Source organism: Pezoporus wallicus, unplaced genomic scaffold, assembly GCF_028554395.1.
Source record: "Pezoporus wallicus isolate ANWC-B61680 ecotype Strahan unplaced genomic scaffold, APGP_CSIRO_Pwel_v1 contig_5767, whole genome shotgun sequence".
Taxonomy (NCBI): Eukaryota; Metazoa; Chordata; class Aves; order Psittaciformes; family Psittacidae; genus Pezoporus; species Pezoporus wallicus.
Window position 1 is genome coordinate 4191103 of NW_026640599.1, and position 24184 is coordinate 4215286.

The 24184-nt window shown below is 41.0% G+C and overlaps 1 protein-coding gene and 1 long non-coding RNA gene across 2 annotated transcripts in view; both read right to left on the bottom strand.

Moving 5' to 3' along the window:
* The window catches only part of ARHGAP6 (Rho GTPase activating protein 6), a 327191-nt gene that overhangs the window by 281203 nt on the left and 21804 nt on the right, over window positions 1-24184 (bottom strand). The gene's annotated exons all lie outside the window — the stretch shown is intronic.
* LOC130604761 (uncharacterized) lies at window positions 10807-12046 on the bottom strand. Its single transcript, XR_008973516.1, has 3 exons — window positions 11842-12046; window positions 11107-11205; window positions 10807-10976 (listed from the first exon to the last, which is right to left on the bottom strand). It is a non-coding gene; the product is annotated as an uncharacterized LOC130604761 (long non-coding RNA).

The window sequence follows — 24184 nt, forward strand, 5'->3', positions numbered from 1 at the left end:
CTTCAAAAGCTGTTTCTGGTTTGTTCTTTCTTCTTTCTCTAATTCCTAAAAATTTATTTGTATTCTGACAGCTACTGAACTGTGTACAGAATTAGGTGCTATAAACCCAAGATCTTACTCCTGAAGTGCAACAGATTACTTAGACCCACTATCAGCAGTGAAAAATTAGACATTAGAAATCAGAACTGTACATAGCTTTTTCATTTTCTTTTACGGTTTATGTCACAATTATAGTTAAATATATCCCATCCCCACAACTACAATTAATCCCTCCATCAGATTTTCTCTCAACGTTCCAGATCACCAGTGAGCTTCAAATGAGCTGCTGATTTTGAATCGGTATCTCAGAAAAAAAGATGTTATTTTCCTCCACTTCAGACATCAAAAATTTTATGATTGGAGGCATTGGACAAATCAGACTCAGTGTGGTGAAAAGTAGGAAGAGTAACTGCTCTCTTAAAAACAAGTTAATCACCAAGTCTGACTGCTGGCATCTCTGCAGGACTGAAATGTGGTCCTTTTGGTACTGGAGAAGTTTTCCAGGCTCAAACTGCATCAAGCTAAATAATTTAGTCTTGCAAAGAGTAGGCACTCGAGGCAGAGGCAATACGTATGGTTGATCACAGCTCCCAGGGGACCCTGGGGCAAAGTATGCCAGTGATCCAGGCTGAATAACATGAAAGAGGCCCTGCTAGAGCTGACAAAAATCATGTGCACTGGCTCACCAAGCTTTTGTGGGTTTGCCAGCTGGATTCAAGTGCATTTATTTTCTTTCTTGACCGAACTGGACCCTCATAAAAGGTGTTATAAATCAACCCTGACCTAGGAATGTTGTTCTGACAAAAATACAAATGCTCTTTGAATCCTCTTTTTGCTCAGCAAAATAAACACTGCCACTATAGATGCAGTGACAGTATGCCTAATCAGCTTGTACTAAGGGTGCCAGAACAAAGGTGGGCAATGAAAAGACAGGTGAGAAAAGGGCCAGAAACCCCTGACTTCAGGGTAGTCCTAATTACAGCACCTCCTGCCTCAGGTCTGAGGACTTGGGAGTTGATGGCTTCACAACAGACAAACCATACTGGAGTTGGAGATGTGGTCCTCAGAGGACTTAGCAGCAATCCTATCTAGTCAAGCACCTCCTAGAGCCTGTCTTTGGTAAGACTCCATCAGACCTAAACCACTCTAAAAACCACCGACTTGTTAAATCAATTTGATTGTTCTAATAAACTTATATTTATATTTTTAATTTATTCTAGTCACAATAAAAATTTAAAATTCTTGGAAGTATTCCTCTATCCATATGGTGATTTATGTGGGCTATGCATGATAGAGAAGTTTCTTACAATAGTCTCCACTTCATTTATCATGTCTTGAATAACTCATTTGTGGCCTTTGCCCAGAAATAACAGAACTGTCCCTGTGCTAATGCTGATAAAGCTTTTCTTTATATCATCCTGGATTTTCTTCTCTATTTGACATTATATACACAGGAAAGAAACATGGACAGATACACTAAAATGTACTAAATTAAGGAATTATGAGAAACATCAAAGCAAAACCCAGAGCAGGAAGACAGTCAATTTAGCATGAAATTAAACAAATATGAAAGGAATGAGGTCTACAAGAAGGTCCAGATTTCATCTGAGGAGCCAAGTTCAAAGGGAAGGCAAGGTAACAGGGCAGGGCCCATAAACCTTCTCACACCCATGGAGGGCAGGAACGGATTGTTCACAGAGGGAATAAAAAGCATCTAGCAAATATCCTACAGAACAAACTGGCTATTGGTAGCAGCTTGCTGAAGCAGGGCAAAGTCATTTAGAGACTGCAAGAGATTACCTCTACCTCTCCTCTACAGGTTGCAGTATTTCATTTTATGAGGACCACGTTTATCATAAAATGATGCATATTTTGCATTTGCTCTCTCACCTTCAAGCTGGGATCCAAAAGGATGTAAAGACTAAAAAAGGGGAAACCATCAATCTGCTCAATTTTCCTTTCCAGTAGGTTCACCCTGGAAGATTAACTGCAGCCCAGTTTCAATATAGGCATCAAATAGGATTGTGCAGAAAAGACTGGGGGCAATAACTGGGAAAGAAATGATCCAACAATTGGATTCAAATATTGGACCCAGTTCACAAAGCTAATGCCCAAGCAAAAAAAAAAAAAGGAGCAAGACAAGGGCAATAAGGAAAGCCAATGTCACACATTGCTGAAATATTCCAGGCACAAGACTAGTTATTTGAAAGAATACATTGTTTTGACTAGATGCCCAACTACTATGTAAATGATGATGATAACGTTAATGAGAACTTAGTGCACTCTAACATAAATACCAACCAAAGGTGCAATATTCTACATATATTTTTCTATTATTTTTTTAGGAATATTAATTTTAAAATTGAATCAGCCAAAACAAACAGCTGCCCTGAATCTTTTCCAGTACATGAGCAATCTTCTAATATTTACCAGATTGTGGGTTTGCATTTAGAGGAAAGGAAAAAAAAAAAAAGTCCTATGCTTGGACACAAGCAGTCACATGCAAAACACTGTCACCTCTTGCTACATCGTCCCCTATGCTACATAGGTAAATTCCTCCCCCATTGGAAACATCTGCATCTTATTCAGAGGCTGGGAGACCAGCCTGATATTTCTGTCAGACAACAATGGCACTCATCCTAGGACAAGCAGGTGATTTTTTTCAGTCTGCATCATTTCACAATGGCACTGTTCCCTGCCAGCACATATTTGCCAGCTGCAAGTGATAGCATTTCAAAGTTTGAACATGTCATAGTTTCACCCCATGTGACAACTAAGTACCACACAGCCACTCGCTCAATCCCTGTCATGGTGGGATGGGAGGAGAATTGGAAACAGGTAAAACCCGTGGGTTGAGATACGGTCAGTTTAATAACTGAAATGAAAAAAAAAAAGGGGAGAGGGGAACAATAAAATGAAAAAAGAGAGAGGAATAAATCCCAAGAAAGACAAGTGATGCACAATACAGTTGCTTACCACCTACTGACTGATACCCAGCCTGACCTGAGCAGTGATCTGTCCCTTCTGAGAACCCCCTGGGTTTCTATACTGGTGTCCTGGGTTCAGCAGTAGCAGTCATTTTTCTCCTTCTTGGTAGCTGGTGCAGTGCTGTGTTTTGACTTTCAGCTCGGGAACAGAGCTGATAACAAGGATGTTTTGGTTTGGCCAAGGACTTTGTGAGCCTCATGCTCTGCCAGGGAGGAGGGGAAGCCAGGAGGAAGCAGAGACAGGACACCTGACCCAAACTGACCAAAGAGGTATTCCATACCACAGCACGTCATGCCCAGGATGTAACTGGGAGTTAGCCGGAAGGGCTGGGAGACTGCAGGGTTGGAGGAGGTATGGGTTGGTGCTTGGTCGGGCTGGGAGAGGCGAGTTATCGGTTGGCTGGTGGTGAGGTGTTGTATTCTCTTCCCTTGTTATTTCCTTTATCATTATTATTACTGGTGGTAGCAGTAGTGATTTGTGTTATACCTTAGTTACTAAACTGTTCTTATCTCAACCCGTGGGAGCTGCATTCTTTTCAATTCTCCTCTCTGTCCCTCTGGGAGTAGGGGGAGGGAAAGAAGTGTGGGGGGTGAGTGAACGAATTACCTGACTGGGTTTAAACCACAACAGATCTTTTTGGCGCCCAACGTGGGGCACGAAGGGTTGAGATAACGACAGATCTGACCGGATTAATAGTCACTCGTCACAATGCTGATTTATTGGCTCTCAGAGTTGTTCTTGTTGATCTCACAGCTTCAGAATGTTGTAACTTACTTAGAGCTGGTATTTGCTGTGTTAGTGTTTATCAAGTGTGGGGTTTGGGCTAAGGTTCTTGTCTCACTGTGCTTTATGGCAATGGCTTGTAATACGGGCGGGCTCCAGCAGCAGGGCGGGACGGACGTGGCCGTGGACTTGTACCTGGCCGTCCGGCTGCTCTTCACCGTCCTGGCCCTCGCCCTACTCTCCATCTTCGTGAGGCTGCGGGGAGCCGAGGGGGAGCGGCCCCGGGAGCCGGCGGCTGCTGAAGCGGCCCGGGAGAGCGGCCCCGGGGACCAAGCGGCGGCGGGAGCGGGGCCGGAGGCCGCGAGGGGACGGCTGCCGGTGGAGGAGGTCGGGGCGGTCGAGGAGCAGAAGGAGGCGGCTGCCGAGCAGAAGGAGAAGGCGGCGGAGGAGCCGAGCCCCGCGGCCGAGCCGAGCCCCGCGACGGCCGAGAGCATTCCCCGGAAGGCGCCCGCCGAGCCCCAGGAGGATGCAGGAGACCAGGCAGCGTTTCCCAGCAAGGCAGAGGAGGAAGAGCTGGACTCAGGAAAAGAGAAGCTGGCGGTGGGAGAGCCGGCAAGCACAGCAGCTACACCAGCCCCAGTGACAAGTACAGCAGCATCCTCTGAGAGTTCTGAAGGTTTTGAATGGACTTTGGGTATCCTTGGGACCTGCCTGCTGATTGTGATGGGGATCAGCATGTTGGCACACATACAGGGTGTGTTCTACCCACAACCATTTTGTCTGATCTCAAAAGTTAAGCAGAGTCAGGTTTGGGTCTTGCCTGGGGTTAGACGACGATACAGGGGGACCAAGAGATTTTCCCCAAGGCTGGACAGTCATGAGTGGCAGGGTGTGTGTGACAGTATGGGCAAGTATCTAGTCCACTGGGCCCCTCCAGTGCTTTGGAAGCATTGGAGATGGAAGGCAGCTGTGTGGAGTCCCCAGCAACAAGCTGCAGAAACTGCTGAAGGGGACAGTGAATTATTTTGAGCCGGGTGGGCCCATGGGACTTCAAGCCATCAGGGCAGAGATGCAACATAGACATGGACTCAAGATCGAGGGGTGGACTTAGCAATGGACACTATTGCCCAGGTTATTCATGAGTGTGAACACTGCACACAGTCTCTCCTGCTCTAGAAGAATGGTACAAGAGATGGAGACTGACATCATGGACCAGATGGACTCAGCAGCTTTATAGGGACTGGTCCATGCACTAAGATAAGAGTGATGGTATATTGAAAATGTGGGATCTGAGCATGACGTGAATGGTATGGAATAAGGGGTGGATAATGTCCTGGGTTCAGCAGTAGCAGTCATTTTTCTCCTCCTTGGTAGATGGTGCAGTGCTGTGTTTTGACTTTCAGCTCGGGAACAGAGCTGATAACAAGGATGTTTTGGTTTGGCCAAGGACTTTGTGAGCCTCATGCTCTGCCAGGGAGGAGGGGAAGCCAGGAGGAAGCAGAGACAGGACACCTGACCCAAACTGACCAAAGAGGTATTCCATACCACAGCACGTCATGCCCAGGATGTAACTGGGAGTTAGCCGGAAGGGCTGGGAGACTGCAGGGTTGGAGGAGGTATGGGTTGGTGCTTGGTCGGGCTGGGAGAGGCGAGTTATCGGTTGGCTGGTGGTGAGGTGTTGTATTCTCTTCCCTTGTTATTTCCTTTATCATTATTATTACTGGTGGTAGCAGTAGTGATTTGTGTTATACCTTAGTTACTAAACTGTTCTTATCTCAACCCGTGGGAGCTGCATTCTTTTCAATTCTCCTCTCTGTCCCTCTGGGAGTAGGGGGAGGGAAAGAAGTGGGGGGGGTGAGTGAACGAATTACCTGACTGGGTTTAAACCACAACAACTGGGCATGACATGCTGTGGTATGGAATACCCCTTTGGCTAGTTTGGGTCAGGTGTCCTTTCTCTCCTTCCTCCTGGCTTCTTGTGCCCCTCCTCACTGGCAAAGCATGAGACTTAAATGTCCTTGACCAGGGTAAGCACTACTTAGGAACAACTAAAACATCCGTGTGTTATCAACATTAATGTCATACTAAATCCAAAACACAGCTACTAGGAAGAAAATTAACTCTATCCCAGCTGCAACCAGGACAGTACAAAAGAAATCAGAATTAAGGTATTGCCTGATCCTGTATATTTTTAGAAGTAGGTCAATAGTTATTTTATTTTTGGAGCCAAGGTAATCTGAGGAAGATGAACTCAGCCAATCAGTACAAAATGTATTCATTATTTTTTCACCTGTATTGGCTTACAAGCCTAGCCCTGCTTTACCATTTTAGTACTAAAATGAAACACCTTATGCTGAAGCAGATAACCTTATTAGATTTTGACCTTCACTACTAACTCCATCTAGTTAATTTGCTGTACCAAAAATGTAAATTACATGTATGCTTAAAGACGTGCACATAGTACATATAAGCATTTATGCATTTCTGGACCATAAAGCAAAAATCCTGCTTTTGCAGATCGTATCAGAAAAGGAAACCGCAGTGCTGTTGATCATTTGACTGATAAAGCCCAACCATTTTACAAAAAGCATGCAATGTCTTTTTCCCTTCTACCCAACTCAATCAACAAAAAGATAGTTTCTTTGGTAACAGTTTCCAGCCCTATCCTGCCAACACTTAGCCTGAACAACTCCTCGCCCGCATTTTTTCTCCACCAATCTTGTTCCTACTACTTGTTCTGATTTTGTGCTTGGTTTCCTAATGCTCTTCCTTTGACCACTTGTGTTTTTAACATACCATCTTCCCATCCCAGGAATGGCTACCAGACAACACGGTATACCTCTTCTGCTTCAAAGTTAAACCTCTATGTCAGGCCAAAGGGCAGGATTCTGGGGAGCAGAGGCTCTCAGGCTTTCAGCTGTTCTTATAATGCCCTTCTTACTTTTACTATGACAAAGATACATCAAACATTGAGTTAAGGTTTCATCCAGTCCACAGTAACATGTTTACTATTCAGTGTGAATATGATCAGGGAAAAAAGAAATAATATTTTCAAACACTTTTTGTATCTGACATCTGGAGCCAACGTATCCTAACAAATTAGTGTAAGTGTTCGTTTGCTTTTAATGCACTTAATCTGTCACTTAAAAAACAATAAATCACAAGTTGTTTTATTTCAGACAGTAAATGCTGGGGTAGATACAGGAATGGTTGGTCTCACTGGAAGTCATCATGGATCATCACGTTCTGCTCTTGCCTTAATGTCTAATACATTACTCTGGAATAGAGCAGAAATTAATCTCAAGAACACGTAGGGAAAGTTTCTTCTGTATCTGCATTTGAAAAAAAAAGAAAAATACTAAAGCAAAAATATATACTGCTGACTATTGCCAGTCTATTGTGAAACACTCATCCTAGTCTTCAAAAGTCTTACTGCAGAAAGGTCCCAGATAGGATGGGAATTGGCATAACTCTCCTACTTTGTAAAGTAGATTATTTAACATTTAAGGATTTGATGTCTCCTCTGTGATTTTTCTACGTTATGTTCACACGCGTTGTTGCCCTTTTATAAAAATAGCTTTATTTGTTTTTAAAATATAAACTCTGTATGACGAACAAAAATAACAACAGTTCCTCAGCTGGATTTCCTGCCACCCCAGTTTCAATGTTGAAAGATGTGGAGGAGCAAAACTGTAACAATTATGTACATGCTCAGATGAAGCAAAGAAAGTGAGAGAAGGGTGGCAAAGGAGATCGCATTTCACCAAATTAACTGCCCTCATCTAACATAAGTATAAAAAAATTTCCCTGGTATGCATCATGCAATAATCACTACAGGTTTTCACCATCATGTATTCAATTAGCCAAAGAAATCTCAAGTTCAGTTAAATCCCCCCAGGTTAGTCAAAAGTGCTTTCCAGGTGATGCAGTTACAAAGTTTGTAGTCCAGTGAGGACATCTCTGGCACTTGGATAGTCCTTCATAGGCAGCAACCTTCCTCTTCATGATGTCTGAACAATACCGTGGGAGTCAGTGGAGTAGGAAAACAGACCCCTTCTGCTTTCACAATACATACCATGAAATGGCAGTAAAGAATAGCCATCCAAAAGTTTTTAGAAAATGGAAGCAGACTGAACATTGTGAAAATTAAGGCAAACTACAAAAACTTCAGTTCACCATTGTGTTAGACATAAATTAAATTCCCTGGTTTGTATCAGCTAACTCTACAGCGCTGGCACAAAAAGGGCAGCACAAACTTCTTTCATTAGCAGAGGCCAGCAGATACTACCAGAAACAAATGCACCAAGAATAAGGTGAGGAGATGCTACTGTCATTTTTAAACTACTTTATACAAATACACCATCACAAACATATAAGAAGCAAAGTTCAGGAGGAAAAATAACCTGTAATTATCACATTTCTAGGTATTTTTTTTATTCAATTATTTATTATAACCTACTGAAACTTGGACTATGTGACTATTTGCCTGAAGCACTATGAAATAGTCTTAGGCAACTTCTACCGCACCTCAGCTTAAAAGAAAGGGAAAAGGGAGAAAGATATACTTCTGGCATAATATTCTCTTTGGAAGCAGGCAAAATTCAAAGCTTTGTCAGCCTGTAACAGCTTGGCATACTTGGGGTTCATTTATAAGGTGCTTAAGAAGAAGTTAAGACAGTGAATTTCACAAAATGCCTTCTGTAGATATGCAGCCTGGTGGTGGGGAGTTGTACTTTAAAGCTAGTAACATGCTCTGTAGGCTACTGATTTTCACAATTATTTTGGACTAAGCAGGTGTCAGTAACAAACACAAAGCTGCTTCCAGCCACTATGAAGAACAATGTTATTAGAAGTCAGCAGAGGTCCAGGAACCATTTTCTTGATCACCTTATTGGGTATTTGGTAGGAGAGCAACAAAACAAAATTCCTGCTGGGTCATAAAACAAATGGTTTCTTAACTTCCACTATAAATTTCTGGGTTTATTTAATACTAAGAAATGTGATCAATCCCCAGCAGATTCATTAGTTACTGCAGGAATTTTGGTGCACAAGTGTCCTTCAGCATTGCCACTGTCTGTCCTTTCTTTGTTGCCTTAGCACCTGGGGAAGGTAGAGGAAAATAAATCCCAGTGCCTTCTGATCTGGAAGGATGTGAAGCAGAGCACTGAGCAGGCTCAGACAGCTGCCAGCTTGTCTCTCACAAAGTCTCAGGAAACATTAGCTTAAAGCACCTGACAGCGCATTCAGAAATGTATATATATATATTCAGAATATATATATACACATATATATATACATATATATATATATGTAATATTATATTAGATAGCAAGAGCAACATGCTTTTGAGATTTAAAATATTTACATTACAGTTTTCATATTTCATTTTCTCCACTGAAGTATCTACACTATTTAGAAACTAAGATCATTTACACACAGAAAACCACCTGTTGTATTTGGACAACTATCATTAAACACCATAACGTTAGTGTGAGCACAATCCTACAAAGAACATTTCTCACCTCTCCTCCTGTTTAGCTTCAAAAGTTTTTATGAGGAAAGTTGTTTTTTAAAGTAACAACTAGTGTACTTTTAAAATCTGCTTATTTATTTATAAAACACATTTGTGTATATGAAGTGGTGACATTTGTTAGCTGCCTTGGTGCATTCCTTCCAACACATGATGCTTACCATCCAGGGCAGAGATACGGATGCTGAGAGGTGGAGTAGGACTTCATGTGCTGTTACTTTCTGCATAGCTCTGAAAACTGGACATTTTAAAATTAGATTAGATTTCACAGAAAGAGTTAACTAAGTGTTACACTCTAAGTGAAAAGAAATAGAACGTACAGCAAAAGTCACATAAGGACTATTTGCCAGGCTAAGCTGAATATTTGTGGCAGAACATTTACAGGCACTCAGGAGATGAACATTTGTTTCACTTTCACTATTTATGGCATACTACAATACAGTAATGATTTCTAGAAAAGGGGTAAGAACACCTGTTAAGAGTTTTGACAAACCCATAGAAAAACAACATTACACACACAACACATACTCTGCCATTATGGTCTAAAGGCTTTAAGCAGAATAGTCCAACATCATATCATTACTTATGAGTTGTAAAACCACAAAGGAATAATGCTGTTTCTTAAGTGAATGTCAATAAAAGCCTTCCATAAAGCTAGGCTGTCAAGTGTGTTCTGTAAATCATACTGTTCAGAGAAGGTTTGTATTTATCTCTTTAGTCAGATCTCCAGCCAGACTATTCAATCTGCAGTGGGCACCAGTAAGACAAAGGTCCACACATAACCTCTGCAGCCCAAAAGGCTGGTCCAAGTTCTTGGCACAGTGCTCCTCTGCCTGGGAATGCCACAAAGCACACGAGGGACAACCCAGCTGGTCTTGCAGGAGCCATCTCAGGTTGAGACACAACAACATCAGCCATATTGTCTATGTATTGACAATATCCTGGTTCCTCACTGCCCTAATGAAGGCAATGGGGCAATTCATTGGGCTGCCTCTTCTGTTCATTTGCCTATAAAGCTATGCATCTTCATTCACGAAATCTACCTTTAATGTAGAGTGAATGCCTGTAAATATAAATTTCACCTCTGTAATATCTAATTTTCTATTTATCTCTTCTTTATCTACTTTAATATTTCTCCTGCTGTGCCTCATACAATAATGGTGTGAAATTCCTTCTCTCAGAATACATCAGGTCTACACATATGATGTACAACTCCTTTGGGAATGGGGAAGTGCTTATTTTCTAATATTATGAACTTTTCTTTTACAGTCCTATTAAAGCACAAGTTACCAGGCTTTAAATCTGCTGCTACTCCAATAGCATATATAGCCTGCTCTGCCCTTTGAGCTACTGCATCCTTTTCAACCTCGTAAGTGAATAAAACTCCACATTTGCAAAAGCAAAACATTTCTGTGAAGGTAAGGAGGATGCTTCAGGTAGCAAACAGAACATTAAAAAGAAGTCATGACAATGATGTGTTTTACCTTTAACTACAAACCCTGCAGTATTCTTGTTAAGCACTTACGCATACTTGGCCAAAGAACCCCGAAACAGGGAAACAATTTAACAAAACTAGTAAGATTGTCCTCATGACCTGATGACATGTCTGGTTTGAAAGGATGTTTCTTCGACTGTATGAAGAACGGAATTCCTCTTTCCTTATACTTGCCTTTCCAATGAACAGATTTGCTTGTATCTGATTATAGCAAAAGCAAATTAAATTTAAATAGTCACAATATACAGGAGGCTTTCAAGCTTTTGATAGATTCAAAACTTTATCCAAATAAATATTCATGAAAGCTTCAGGTAACTGAAAAGAGACTTACTACAGATCAAATTATTCCTCCACAATTATAGTGACTTTTAGTTAATGCAGTTGCTCCAAAATTCAGCAGCTCCCATGCTTATTGTGTGAAAAGGCAAGACTGGAAAAGATGATACAAAAGGGCTGTTAATATACTGCAACTTCATGTAAGCTGGAAGAACATTGTTTCCTGTGATGCTTTAGAGTTCCAAACATATGTTTTTGTTGTGATATTATTCTTCCTCAAGCCTTTTTTTTAACCCCAAATTGCTACAGTTATTTAGCAGTATAAATAGAAGGGTGGGAAAAGGCATCAAAAAATGCTGCAGCAAGTTCTGTGTGCCTCTCCCACGAAGACCAGGGCTGTCAAGCTGGAATGGCCTTAGAGGATTTTATGCCAGCATAAAAAGTTAAAGCTGTTTAATCAGTTTTATGTAAGGATAAGGCGGCTGGAAATCATGCAGTCATGACCAGTTCCAAGCAGCACCTCCTGCCTCTCTTCCCATGACGGCGATAACCCTGAATCAGCTTCTAAAAAGCTGGTATCACATGAACCATTCCTCTTTAAGACAGGCAGCCTCAAGAGCAGACACTGAAGACACCGACTTGAGAAAGAACAGAACTGAGCCATGAGCTAGGAGTTTTTCTGTAGCAATATGCCAAATATGACATCATGCTTGAACTACAAACAACACCTAATTATAGTTTCTCATCTTAATTTACTAAACAGAGTTTTTACACATTTTTGGAGTCTTACCAGATTTGATAGGTCCGTGAAGCTTAACCATTACCCAGGAGAACATTCATATTCCTCTCCAGCTGCCATCAAAAATGATTAAGCAAGCACCAATGGTAGAAACAATTAATTGTTCTGTATCTAGTGAAGCATCCCACAAATATTCAAAAGGTAGTAAATATTGATTACTAACTGCCAAAGCCCATTCAACAATAGGATAAAAAAATCATTATTTGGCCCTTAAAAAAGGCCAAGTTCCTGCTTCTTCATTTCAATCCAGTGTTTTCTACAGTAAGAAATAAATAAATCCTTACAGGTTTTTAAAAAACGCTATCAACACAGTAGTCACTGGGAAGCCTCCTTGCAGTTTAAAAGGAAAGCTGAACAGGCCTGAGGGTCCCACCCAGGACATCAGAGCTTTAAGTTCAGCTGAGGCTCATAAAAGACAGTTCTCAAAGACAAGGAAAAAGAATGGTTGAGAAAAGTCAGTCAAGCAAGCACTGAAGCCAAGAGACTAATTCTCCCCTCGCTAACAGCAATTCTTCTGGTGTCAGTGCACAGCCAACACCTACAGCAAAAGCCAGCAGGTGGAACAAACTACTTGAATTATTTTATTTCCATGGATCAAGACCGTGAACATCCACAGCTATCACGAGTCAACCAACCTTCAATATTTACAATCACAGGTTCACACATCTAGGCTGCAGAAAGTATTTAGGTACATCAAATGTGAGGACAACAGTTATGTCAGTGCAACAGGTGGTTGGTATTTCACACATCTGCAAGCACTTCCATTGTTATGGAACGAAAACTGTTCTAATTTTGAGACTGGCTTACTGTTTCAGTCTAAATGTTGATTTCTGAAATACAAGTAGCTTAATGGCTTGCAGCTCAGGACAATCTTACTAAGCATGAACCAATAGTCCTTTCTCATGATGTAATCTCCACAATTCTGGCTCAGAGCTGTTTCATCCTACAGGACAACGAACTAGTGCAATGAACTGAAAAGATCACCTTGGATCAACTAACTTCATTCTATTTTGGACAGAAGGCCCTTCTAATTTCCCCCTAAAAGAAAAAAGAATCATGTCTTTTCATATGAAAAGGTCAGCCCATCTTTTATCCTCTTGTTCAGTTTTAGTCAGAGATTCAGCCTAGGGGCTTGTGCTTTAATTTGAACCAAATGTTAAATGCTTCAAGTTCTAAAACCGGATCCTAAGCTCAGAATTTCTAATAAGCTTTTTCTAATAAGTTTTGTGATTTTAACTTTTTTAGTGACTTCGTTCCATTCCCGTAAATCTGTTTTGGGTAAACATGCTTTTATTGTTAAATCTTCTGTGTGATAAAGCTGACTCAGTGTAATATGACACACACCTCCTTCTTTCCAGGGTACCGAGTCATCTTTCCAGGGAAAACTCGTCGCTCTCTTTGTTTTCCACTGAAGAGTTCAGAGCCTTCCTGAAAGCCTCCCAGCAATCTGCCACAGGGGTACTAGGCTTTGGCTATAGTTTTACATAAGCTATCTGCCTCTACAGAGAAGTCCCCCTGAGCAGTGTGAGGACAGCACAAAAAAATCCCAGAACTCGATAATCAAAAGACATCCCGTTTTCCCTCAGCTTTCCAGGAAAAAAAAAGATAAACAGTGTTCTAACAAATATTCAACAGGGCCTTCATGGAAATTAACACACTGTACACCTAAACTTTAGGTGCCACTTCACCCGTGTATAATTGGTTTGGTGCCCATCCCACCAGTTTGGAAATAGAATTATAGAATGGTTTGGGTTGGAGAGGATCTTAAGTTTCAACCCCCCTGCCATAGGCAGGGACACTTCCCACTAAATCAAGTTGCTCAAGGCCCTGTCTAACCTGGCCTTGAACACTGCCAGGGATGGAGCATTTACCACTTCTTTGGGCAGCCTGTTTCAGTGCCTCATCACCCTCACAGTAAATAACCTCTTCTTTATATCTAACCCAAACTTCCCCGGTTTAAGTTTGAACCCGTTACCCCTTCTCCTGTCACTACAGTCCCTAATGAAGAGTCCCTCCCCAGCATCCCTATAGGCCCCCTTCAGATACTGGAAGGCTGCTATGAGGTCTCCACGCAGTCTTCTCTTCTCCAGGCTGAACAGCCCCAACTTTCTCAGCCTGCCTTCATACGGGAGGTGCTCCAGTCCCCTGATCATCCTCGTGGCCCTCCTCTGGACTAAGATAGGAACATGTCAGTCAAGACATACAGCTCAGCACAGAGCTTCCTCATTAGGGTGGCTCATTAACAACTGATTACCACAGACACAAGGGGGGCCCATTCATCACTCCCCAAACCATCACAGGAGGGAATCATCCCTGTGGGTAGCCTATGCTGCCTGCACTTGTGTGTGTAGGGCTCCGAGTGCAGCAGCTGGAGCTGGACTGTGGGCAGAGAAGTCCATGTGGTTGAGGTGCCTGCAGCTGCAGCGAGCTCAGGGGCTGAAAGCATGCATGCACATACCTATGCTGTATATACGTCTTTACAGATGTGCCATATAGATGCATATATTTGACTTTAATCTTAAACAGCCAGAGAGGAGGGTACCTATGCCACTCATAATTGTGTGACTGCTATGAGTCCTCTGTCTGTGTCGATCCATGCGTGTATATAACCATGCATATGCACGCACACAGGCACACATATATATAATGAGCATATATATCCACTGCAGATAAGATGCTGGACCTGGGGACACAGAGCTGCAGCAGCCTCACCTATATTTGGCTGTCAGATGCTGCACCCACTCACCCTTGTACAGTCTCTTGAAATGCTACCAGACATTCAAAATGTATTTTTAAAAATAATTGGTATAGATTAAAATGTAAAGTGTTGCTGGAAAGCATCAAACAGTTCTTCAGAATACTGTATCACCAGATAGCAGCCTTAATCATAAAAGGCTTTTTGTGGCTCTGCATGATATCCCTGAATCCATCTGAGGAATCCTAATGACTACAGGAGGCTTTACATCTCTTCACACAGCAACTTGCAATATGAAAAGGCACTGGCTTGCTTTATGCTGCTAAAAAGCTTACAGACCCCTTTTTTAGTATCTCAAAAAGTTATCAAAGAATCACCCTTCTTTTGATGTTGGTTTCTTGTAAAAAACAGTTTTACCATCTTGATTGTGTATATCTGAATGCTGCTAAAGAATAGCATGGATAAAACAAGAAATTGAACTAACTCTAGGGTTTTCTTTAAATCTATATATAGGTAACTAGGAAACGTTCAAGAGTCCATCCTTATCAAGAAAATGCTACAAATACACATTTGGGAAAACTGTTTCCTGCCCTCTGAGAAACCATTTCAGCTGTGGAGTGCAAGGAGGACATATTATAGGCAAGAAAATACAAGGAAAATTTATTCACTGGCTCAAAGGGACTGGAAAAGTCTAGGAAAAATCAAAATGAATAACAAGTTTCCAACCCCTGGACCCTGAGAGTGAACTGCATTTAGAAATCAGAGGTTCACTGTGAAGTACTAGGTACTGCTTTTCATTGCAGTATAAAAATAGGAAGCCTCAAAATAGGAAAAAAAGAACAAATTCTCCTCTGTTAGGTTCATCCTGAAAAAGTAGTACATTTTGGTTCTCAGTTTTATGATGGATGAGATAAGCTATACTACAGGAGCTGAAGTCAGCTGCGAACACAGAGTTTTGAGATGGTGCTAATTTCTTGTGGGAATGGGGGTTCTTTGGTGTAGGTCCAGCTCATGAAAAAAGGTTTGACACAAAGTTCACTGAAGACTTTCCTTGACTACAGATAGCTTTACATCAGGCCCAAAGGACCATCCAACCTGACTTTCATCTATAGAGCAGGAACTCCAGGACTTGATGGGATAAAGCAGATCAAATCAGTCTCTGTCACAAGCATAAATCTGAAAACAGCAAAGAATATTCAGCTACGGCAGAAAGGCCAAACTCATGGGAATGCAAAGAGGAGACACCATACCAACATTTTCATGTTCCTGCTGCTGAATTCTGCACTGGTTCTGGTATTCAACACCAGCTACAAGTTTCTTCTTGTGAGAATCACTCTTAGATGAGAGATAGACTGAATTGGAACATCAAAACTATAACGGATTCCTAGAGTTAGCCCTTTTACTAATGCACAGTATAAAGCACTGTAAACAAGTACAGTCATCTCACATTTAAGGCTGTAGATACTCAGGTATTATGGAATGAAGTCTAAGCCATAACTTAAAAACATAAGTTAGGGAAACAGAGTTAGTAAAAGAACTGAGATCTACCTGAGTTTATGTGACTGAAGATGCACACCTGTAATCCAGGTTTACAAGCTGTCCCCTTGTTGCATCTTTGGCTGCTACTTCACAAAACAGAAGTGGCAACAAGAACTCCTTTTCTTCCTGAGTCTGTGCTTCGGAACAAGGATAGAAACTTCTTTCCCCAGATATTTCCCTTACAAGTCATGCTTATCTGAAGGTAAGAGTTCTCTGATGTCCTCTATTAAAGCCACTGAAACAAATGTGAGAAATAGGGTCCAACCCCTGCCTAATGGCACAAACCTGCACCACGTGACATCCAGCCCAGAAGAACAGTAGTGCATGTACTACAAGCCTTCCTTAGCAATGACATGATCTGAGATGGGCACAAGTCTTCTTTGGGAGGTGGAACGGTGCTTCCCAAGGGTGAAAGAGAGAGGAAAAGATTGCTATTGAGCTTAGTCTAATTTGCACACTATTTTTAAACTCTGTCAATAAATAATGAATGTAGAATATAACCAGATTTTATTTTACTTCAATTTGAATCAAGGTACATTTTAATTTGTGCTAAAAAAACCCACATACATAGCATAAAGCAGTTACACCATGTTTTAACAATACCTCACTACAGAGCATAAACCTCCATGTGTTTCCTGCTAAAATAATGGCATGCACTCATGCTGAGATTGGTTCCCAGTACAAATTTTCAGTAGTTTAGCTCAGGAGCTTAAAATCCGAAAGTAAGCTTTTCACCATGTATGGCTTGTATCTTCTTATTTATGCTGCATTCTGCCTTTAGAGACATAAGGCCAGTCAATTAGAGTTTCAGTTCTTTAACATCAGAGTTATGTTATTGTGCATGGGTTTCCAACACTAACAAAATTACTTGTATCCAAAATAAAACTCTTAAATGAAATTAGGAAAAATACCTCATGTCCTTAGCAGTAACACAGCTATTCACAGAGGATGAAATGCCTTGTTTCACATTTTGAAAAATAAATTTGGATGCCAAACTGCATAATCCTGCCTCTTTCAGAAAACTGGGATTTGCCACACCAAATGGCAAAAAAAAAGCATTAAATGTGAATCACATTCATTTGCACATACCTAGTTATTTTTAATCCTAAAAAAAGCAAAGTTAAATTGCTTGAGGGCAAAGTCACCTTACTGATTATTGAAAAAACAGCTGTATATGGGCCTCATTGGGCCATATAAGCAGTGGCATGGGCTGGGGACATGTGCACGCATGCAAGTCATGCCACATGATGTTCTCATGTGCCTCATCACAGCAAAACGTTGAGCACTTACTATTTTAGCCTGGTCTGGATACATCCATTAATGCTAATCAGAAGCTCATCAGTGAGGGAGAAAAAAAATGCATCTGTTTCCTAGAAAAGGTGTGAAGACAACCTCAAATTCTGAGTTCTCCCCATGGCAAAGTTCATAAGAAGTCCCCAAAAGTGCCTCATGTCTTTATACAACAGGAAATCTAGTTAGATACAAATGCTGACAGTATTGTCTGCTCTATCCGAGATGTTTCAGGTCATGAAACAGACATTGCTCAGCTGAATACTACACTCATGTTCACAGGACAAACCACAGCAATACTTTCAAACCACAGCTAATCCTATCCAAATGGGAATGTAATCTGTTTGAATAAATAAGAAGTAAAAAGAAGAGCGAAGCCAAAGAATAATAAGCGTTTCTCAGGGCTGTGTGTCATGGCTAGCTGAGTATCTGAAATTGGGGTTGCATCATTTACACTTGTGTACACTGAAGAAAACAAACTCTGCCCTGTAAGGCAACACGGACAAACATCTTGGGTCAAAAGACTCCACGGGCTAAACTGTGATTTTCTGCTTGGTGGAGAGTGCTCTTTGAAGTTACTCTGTATTAATTCCTTCTGTAATTGTATTCACACAGGCACACACACTTGCATTATGAATTTTTCATCTTCTACAGCACTGAACATTAGCCACAGCCAGAGCCAGAATGACTGAATCTATGGCACATGGTCTGACTAATGCAGAGCTTCTTGAGTGGTGTGCACTCACTTAACAGTGATGTCCAAACACTGCATTTCTTAGTACTTTTGGCCATAACCTTCAAAATGTTTCAAATGGTTGCAGTGGAGACTACAGTTATATTGCAACTATTCCTACTATATCACATGCAGAATTTATGGATATTACAAACTGAACTGCAATAGTATGAGTCTTCTAGCTAGCATAAAAACTTCTCATCTCATAACTTAAAGATAACGTATTTGGTACATATAATGAGAAATAAAAGCACAGTGGGTATTAAATGCCTCCCCCTTGCTGAGGTATTTGGCTGTGTATCACTCTGCAGTGCCAGCTGACTGCACTGCAAAGGTTATGGCCCCTGGCCTGCCCTGGCTGCCTGTCATCTTCCTTTGACTGGAGATTAACGCCTGCCCTGGACAGCTGGCGTGGCTGCTACCTGGTGTATTCTGGCACTTTTCCAGCAGAAATAGCTGTGTTAAAAGAGAACAGTACTGGAAGCTAACGTGGCCAACTGAGACTTAACAAATGTGGGTCTCAAAAGCAGCTTTGCTGTCTGCTTGAAGCACTGCCACACCAGTTGGAGTAGGCCATGATCAGCTGCGATGAGGACTTCTCCATCCTGGCAAGCTGGAAAGACTACGTGATCACACGTGAGCTGCAAAACCCCTATTTCTTTCTCTGACATCCCAAAACGTCCCAGCTTTACACACAAGGATGCTGCACCCCACAGACCTATAGGTATCCACCAAGCCTGCTCTAAGCACCTCCTTCTTAAAAGCCCCTGAGAGAATGCAGTGCTAAACACTGCAGTACCGGCAGATTTCTTCCATTTATGCATAGTTTTAAAGAAACAATCTTCTAATATGTATGAAAGGTAGAATGACCATTCCCAATACATCCTACAATAAATCTCCCTGGAGACCTAACTCCTGCTAGATGTTCCCACTTTCCACAGCAGGGTCTGCTCAGACACCAAGCTTAGGATGAAGCTATCCTAACCCTTTGCCTCCAGCTCTCTACCCCAGTTTGTTATTGTTTCTATTTCTTTTTCCCCGTGAATATTTGTGAACTAGCTTTATAACTGCTCATGTCATCCCAGAAGAAATTTAAGTGGAAACACATGTGATTTTTACCATTTTCCTTTCTGTCACAAGGATCAAAATAGCCACAGGGAAACTGCCTGCAGTGTTATCAAAATCACTTGTCTGCAGTTTGGCAAAGTTCACACCCTGGCAAGTCCTAAAGTTGTGCAATGGCAGAACCTGGAAAACAGTCTTTAGCCCAGCATTTTTGGGAGGAAGCTCCTCCTGAAATCAGAAGAACTACAGACATTTTTATCTACACTTAAATTCTACCAGGACTGGTAACGCATGTTATTCCCTCAGCTATAAAATGTAGTTTCACTTTTTTCTGAAATGCTGACCTTGTGTAACTTCACTCAAAATATCCCCAAATAATAAGATCTAAAAGCCCTTAGAATAACTCATTAATTATGTAACTACGTGAAAAGAAAAGAGCCTCTCTTTTTGTTCAACAGCAACAAAGACACTCCAACATAATGTAAGGACGTCAGTGCTGCTGCGATCTATATAGGATTCCAAATACGCCTGTAACCAAAACCTCTTTAAAGTACAGCCTGGGTTAAATAAACAAGGCTGTACATGACTGCTGCAAGCAGCAGTGCTCAGCTGAGTTCAGTTGCTGCATATCCAAAGGTCTTGCTGGATGAATATTCAAACAATGCATTCAGCCTCATGACCTTGGACTCTGCTAAAGAAAATTCCAGGAGACCTCCAAGGTCTGATTTGCCACGGCCTCCCTGGGAAGGGAATGTAGAGATTAATGACCTGAAAGCATAACACAACAATCTGGAAGAAAATATAAACCATACTGAACAGGAGTTGTGAAAAAGGTAAATACCTGCAAACAGCCATAGAGCATCTTTGGCAGATATCAAAACCACTGTAGGGGCAGGGGAGAAGGGAAGGAAAGAATATAAAATTGTAGTATCAAATGACAGCATATAATATGCCAAAGAAAAATTATGACAAAAATAAATACATAACTCTATACACATACTGTGAAAATGTGCTGCTCTAGCCAAACTGGGGACCAAACTACATGGGAAAATAAGCCAAGAGCTGATCATACTCCCGACTCAGAAGGGCTGCGATGCTAAACACATCATTCAAGTATGCTTATTATTTAGAAGAGTGAAATACTAAAAGGAGTACACTTTCCTTAGTAGCCAAAAGCAGATTGTGCAAAGCTCTTGCTTAAAACAAAGAAAAGCCTTCTTTCATTTTCCAGTATCAGTCCAAAAACAACAAGAGAAATTTTTTCCTTCATTTCCAGTTGTTCCATATACAGACAACTGTGACCTCTTGCTGGGTGAGCACAGGAATGACGAGTTCATTAACTTGAATCCTCCTGAGCACACAGGGTATGGTCTTATGGGATGTGTAGACAAAAGTTGTATCTATACTTTCCAGCACCCAGATTCACTGTTCCTTCTTTATTTTTGGGACATGAAAGAGAGCGATGCCCTCCTTAGCCCAGTGCCAGCTGTCTCAGAAGGACTTAGGGGACACAGTACACTCTGAGCATACAGGACACCCACATTCACACAACTAGTCCCCAGGAAGCAGCACATCAGGATTTCATTTCCCACCCATCTTACTTCACAGGTGGCTCAGGTATGAGCACAGTTGTGGTTCATTTGCTCTCTAAGATCACATCTTAAGTTTACAGTGCTTCTAGTCATGCGCTGGAAGAGACATTTTGGAATAAAAGGAAGCCAAACAGGTACAAGAAGGGACAATACAAAAATAAGGAAAATAACACAAAAGCTGTATGATTTCTTTTCATCTTTTGCAGTCCATCTTTATAGTGGAAGGACGTTAGCAAAATAACACCCATACTTACTCTTTCCTGAAACATACTGTTGATAGCTGAAGATGAGAAAGACCAGAAATAATGAAGGCCAGGTATGGTTTGCATCCAGGGATTCTGAACAACAGACATGTAAAAAGTGACTGACAAGATGAATAACTATGCTCTTTAGTTATTTTATTTCTGAACAAAACTATTTAGACAAACAGACAAGTGGTTATAACTCAGCTACAGTGTATGACATTTTTAGCCTAAAAAAATAAACAAGCTTTCAGAATGTGAAAATCTTCTGTACTATGATCTTAAGTTTTCTCCTTGTATTAAAACAATTGATATTAAATTCAAACAGTACACATCTGCTGATGAAGTTTACAAGAAAGTTAAACCACTCAACTGGAGAACAAACTGATTAAGCACCTGTAGGATGCATGAAAGTGGTAAACCAGCAAAGTGGTTTGCTCAATCACGAACTATTTTGCTGAGACTAAAGAGCACTTTCTTCAGTTTGGCCCAGTTCAAGAACTAGTTCATTTTAAGGCTAAAGAACTGACTGAAGAATTGATTGGAAGAAAGGGTCCTCCCCCTCCTTCCTGCTCACATCTATAAAAACTTGGCAGAAGAGGCTGCTATGGCTCTAAAATCTGAAAGAAATGGAAATAAAGGACAATCCATTCAGACTACCTCCATATACAGTCCAGGATTTTTGACGTTAGTAATTTCCCTAGCTGTAGAGGCAAAGCATGGCTCGTTTTTTTAAACATCTGGTATACCTGAGGTAGGCTGAACACACACACACTAGTGTGTTTTGCAGTCTAATTTCATGTAAAAGCAGTTCTGTCCACATGCCATATTGCCACTGATACTCAACACATGGAATAGCTATCAATCAATACAAATCAATCTTACAGTACAAATAACTATGAGAAAGAAACTTTAAAAATGTAACTGAAGACCCAGACAAGAAGCAAACAAGGAGTTGTAACTCAGCTACAGACAGCATAGGACACCTTTCACACCAGGGAAATTCCTCCCAAAAAAAAATCGAATAACAAGCTTTGAGAATGCCAGAAGCATCTGAGCAGAAAAAAAACCACAACTGAATATGTTATTTTTTTTCTCTTACTGTAATTATTCAATGAAATCACAGATGCAATTCACACCTTTCTCTTTATTTTACAGATAAATTTTACAGGTTTGGTGATGGTTCCCAGTGACCTCTTTCCTCTCTTTTCCTTGGTTAGAAGGAATTTTGTTTGTCTGAATAACCACAGCACATGTCTGCAGCTACAGTTACCATTTATTTTAGCAATGTTATGAGGCAAAGTTTGGCTGTTTACCTACCCATGATGGGCAAGAAAGCCTTGCAAAAGCTTTTTGCTGAGAGCCCCCAGTCAATTAAAATTAGCTGCATTTTCTCTGGAGTCTGTCCTGAAGGCTGTTTGCAACCCAGAGTTATATTATCCTAAAGAAATTAACCCCATTTTAAAGGGTTATGGGTGAATGCATTTTCACAAAAATACTTGAGCCCCAATTCATATGAGCTCTTAAACCCAACAGGGAAACTGAGGAAGGGGAATAGGAGACGACACCTCACCTGCTGCTATCATTAGCCGGAGAACCATGAAGCATTTTCAGATCATAGAATCACAGAATGGTTTGGGTTGGAAGGACCCTTAAAGATCATCTAGTTCCAACCCCGCTGCCACAGCCTGGGACACCTTCCACTAGACTAGGCTGCTCAAAGCCCCATTTTAAATTATCTTAATGGAGCAGACCCCAATAATAGACCCAAATAATCTGAAGCAGAGTGAAAAGAAGATACTGAAGGCACTGAACAGAGACTGAAAATTTTTCAGGTTACAAATAAAAGAGCTCTGGCCTTCTCAAGACACATGTTTATACAGACTGTAATTAAGTGGGTGGGGGTTTAATAACTTCATTTGCAGTTCCCCATTAACAAAGCCAAACAAAACAAGAAAAAAAAAAAAGGCAACTGCAACAATTGCAGATTTCCACACATATACAGAAATGTAACAAAGAAACTGCTAATTTTTGGAGCATTCCCAGAATTCTGACCTGGATGGGCCAGCCTAAATTAAAAAAAAAAAAAAAAAAAATCCTTCTCTTTCATTCTTAGCATTTTGACAGTTGATAAGTGCAATCCCATTTGAGAGGCCACCAGGAACACAAAATCTGTAATGTAAATATACTTGTAAAATGTAGATATCAGACCTGAAACTTTTGATGATAAAGTTGCTTGTATAACTTTGACTCTAAACTCAAGTGGGAAGAAGTCATCAATTACACAGTCACCCAGATTTTCTCTAGCATGATGCCCTACACATTTCCTTCTGTAACTCTGAACATATTAATGCTGTTGCGGGAACAAACAGTGGATATGCAATCGCATGCAAAAATGAAAAGCACCTGTGAAAGTCACATGATAAAACCATTATATAGTGCTTTCTTCCTAATACCCAGAAGAGCCCTAAGGATTTAAGAGAGGCAGCCAATCTAAATCTTCAGCTAAATCATCTCCGTGGAGTACATCTTCACTAACAGATTCAGGAGCTCTGCTCTGCCCTTGTGTCCAACTGGTTCTTGTCCCTGCCTGGAAGCAGGACCTGGGTTTGCACCAGACCTGCTCCTCCTGCTCCCCTGCCTCTTCACTTCTACATGAAGGGAAGAGTCATGCACAAGGAAAGCAATATTCAACCTGTTCACGTGGCTTCTGCATCTTAGCAGAGGAGGATCAGCCCCTAGCACACCCCTGTTCAAAAGTGGCACTTACCATGTGCATGTCTTCGTTTGCTGGTCAGTACTTGGTAAGCTGAAGATCCTCCTTCTATGCTAGAATGGCACTGGATAGGAAGATCTGAAGCTAATTTACTAAACATAAAGAGGACTTTGGAGAAAAACATTATGCTCTACAGCTTCCTCAAATGTGAGGCCAATATTGAATCTTTATTTTTGTCCAGTTTTCACACATACCATTTGGCCTCTCAAAGCTAAATGTGGGAAACATTCTGCTCTTTATTTGAATGTACATAAATTATTCATGCATGAAACTATACAGGAACATACACATGTGCAAGAAATATAATTGTGATGTTATATGGGTGTAGTTCTTTTAAATCTTACCTTTTCACCTGTGTATTTGGATCTGATCTCTGCATACAGAGATGAAATTGTATTTATA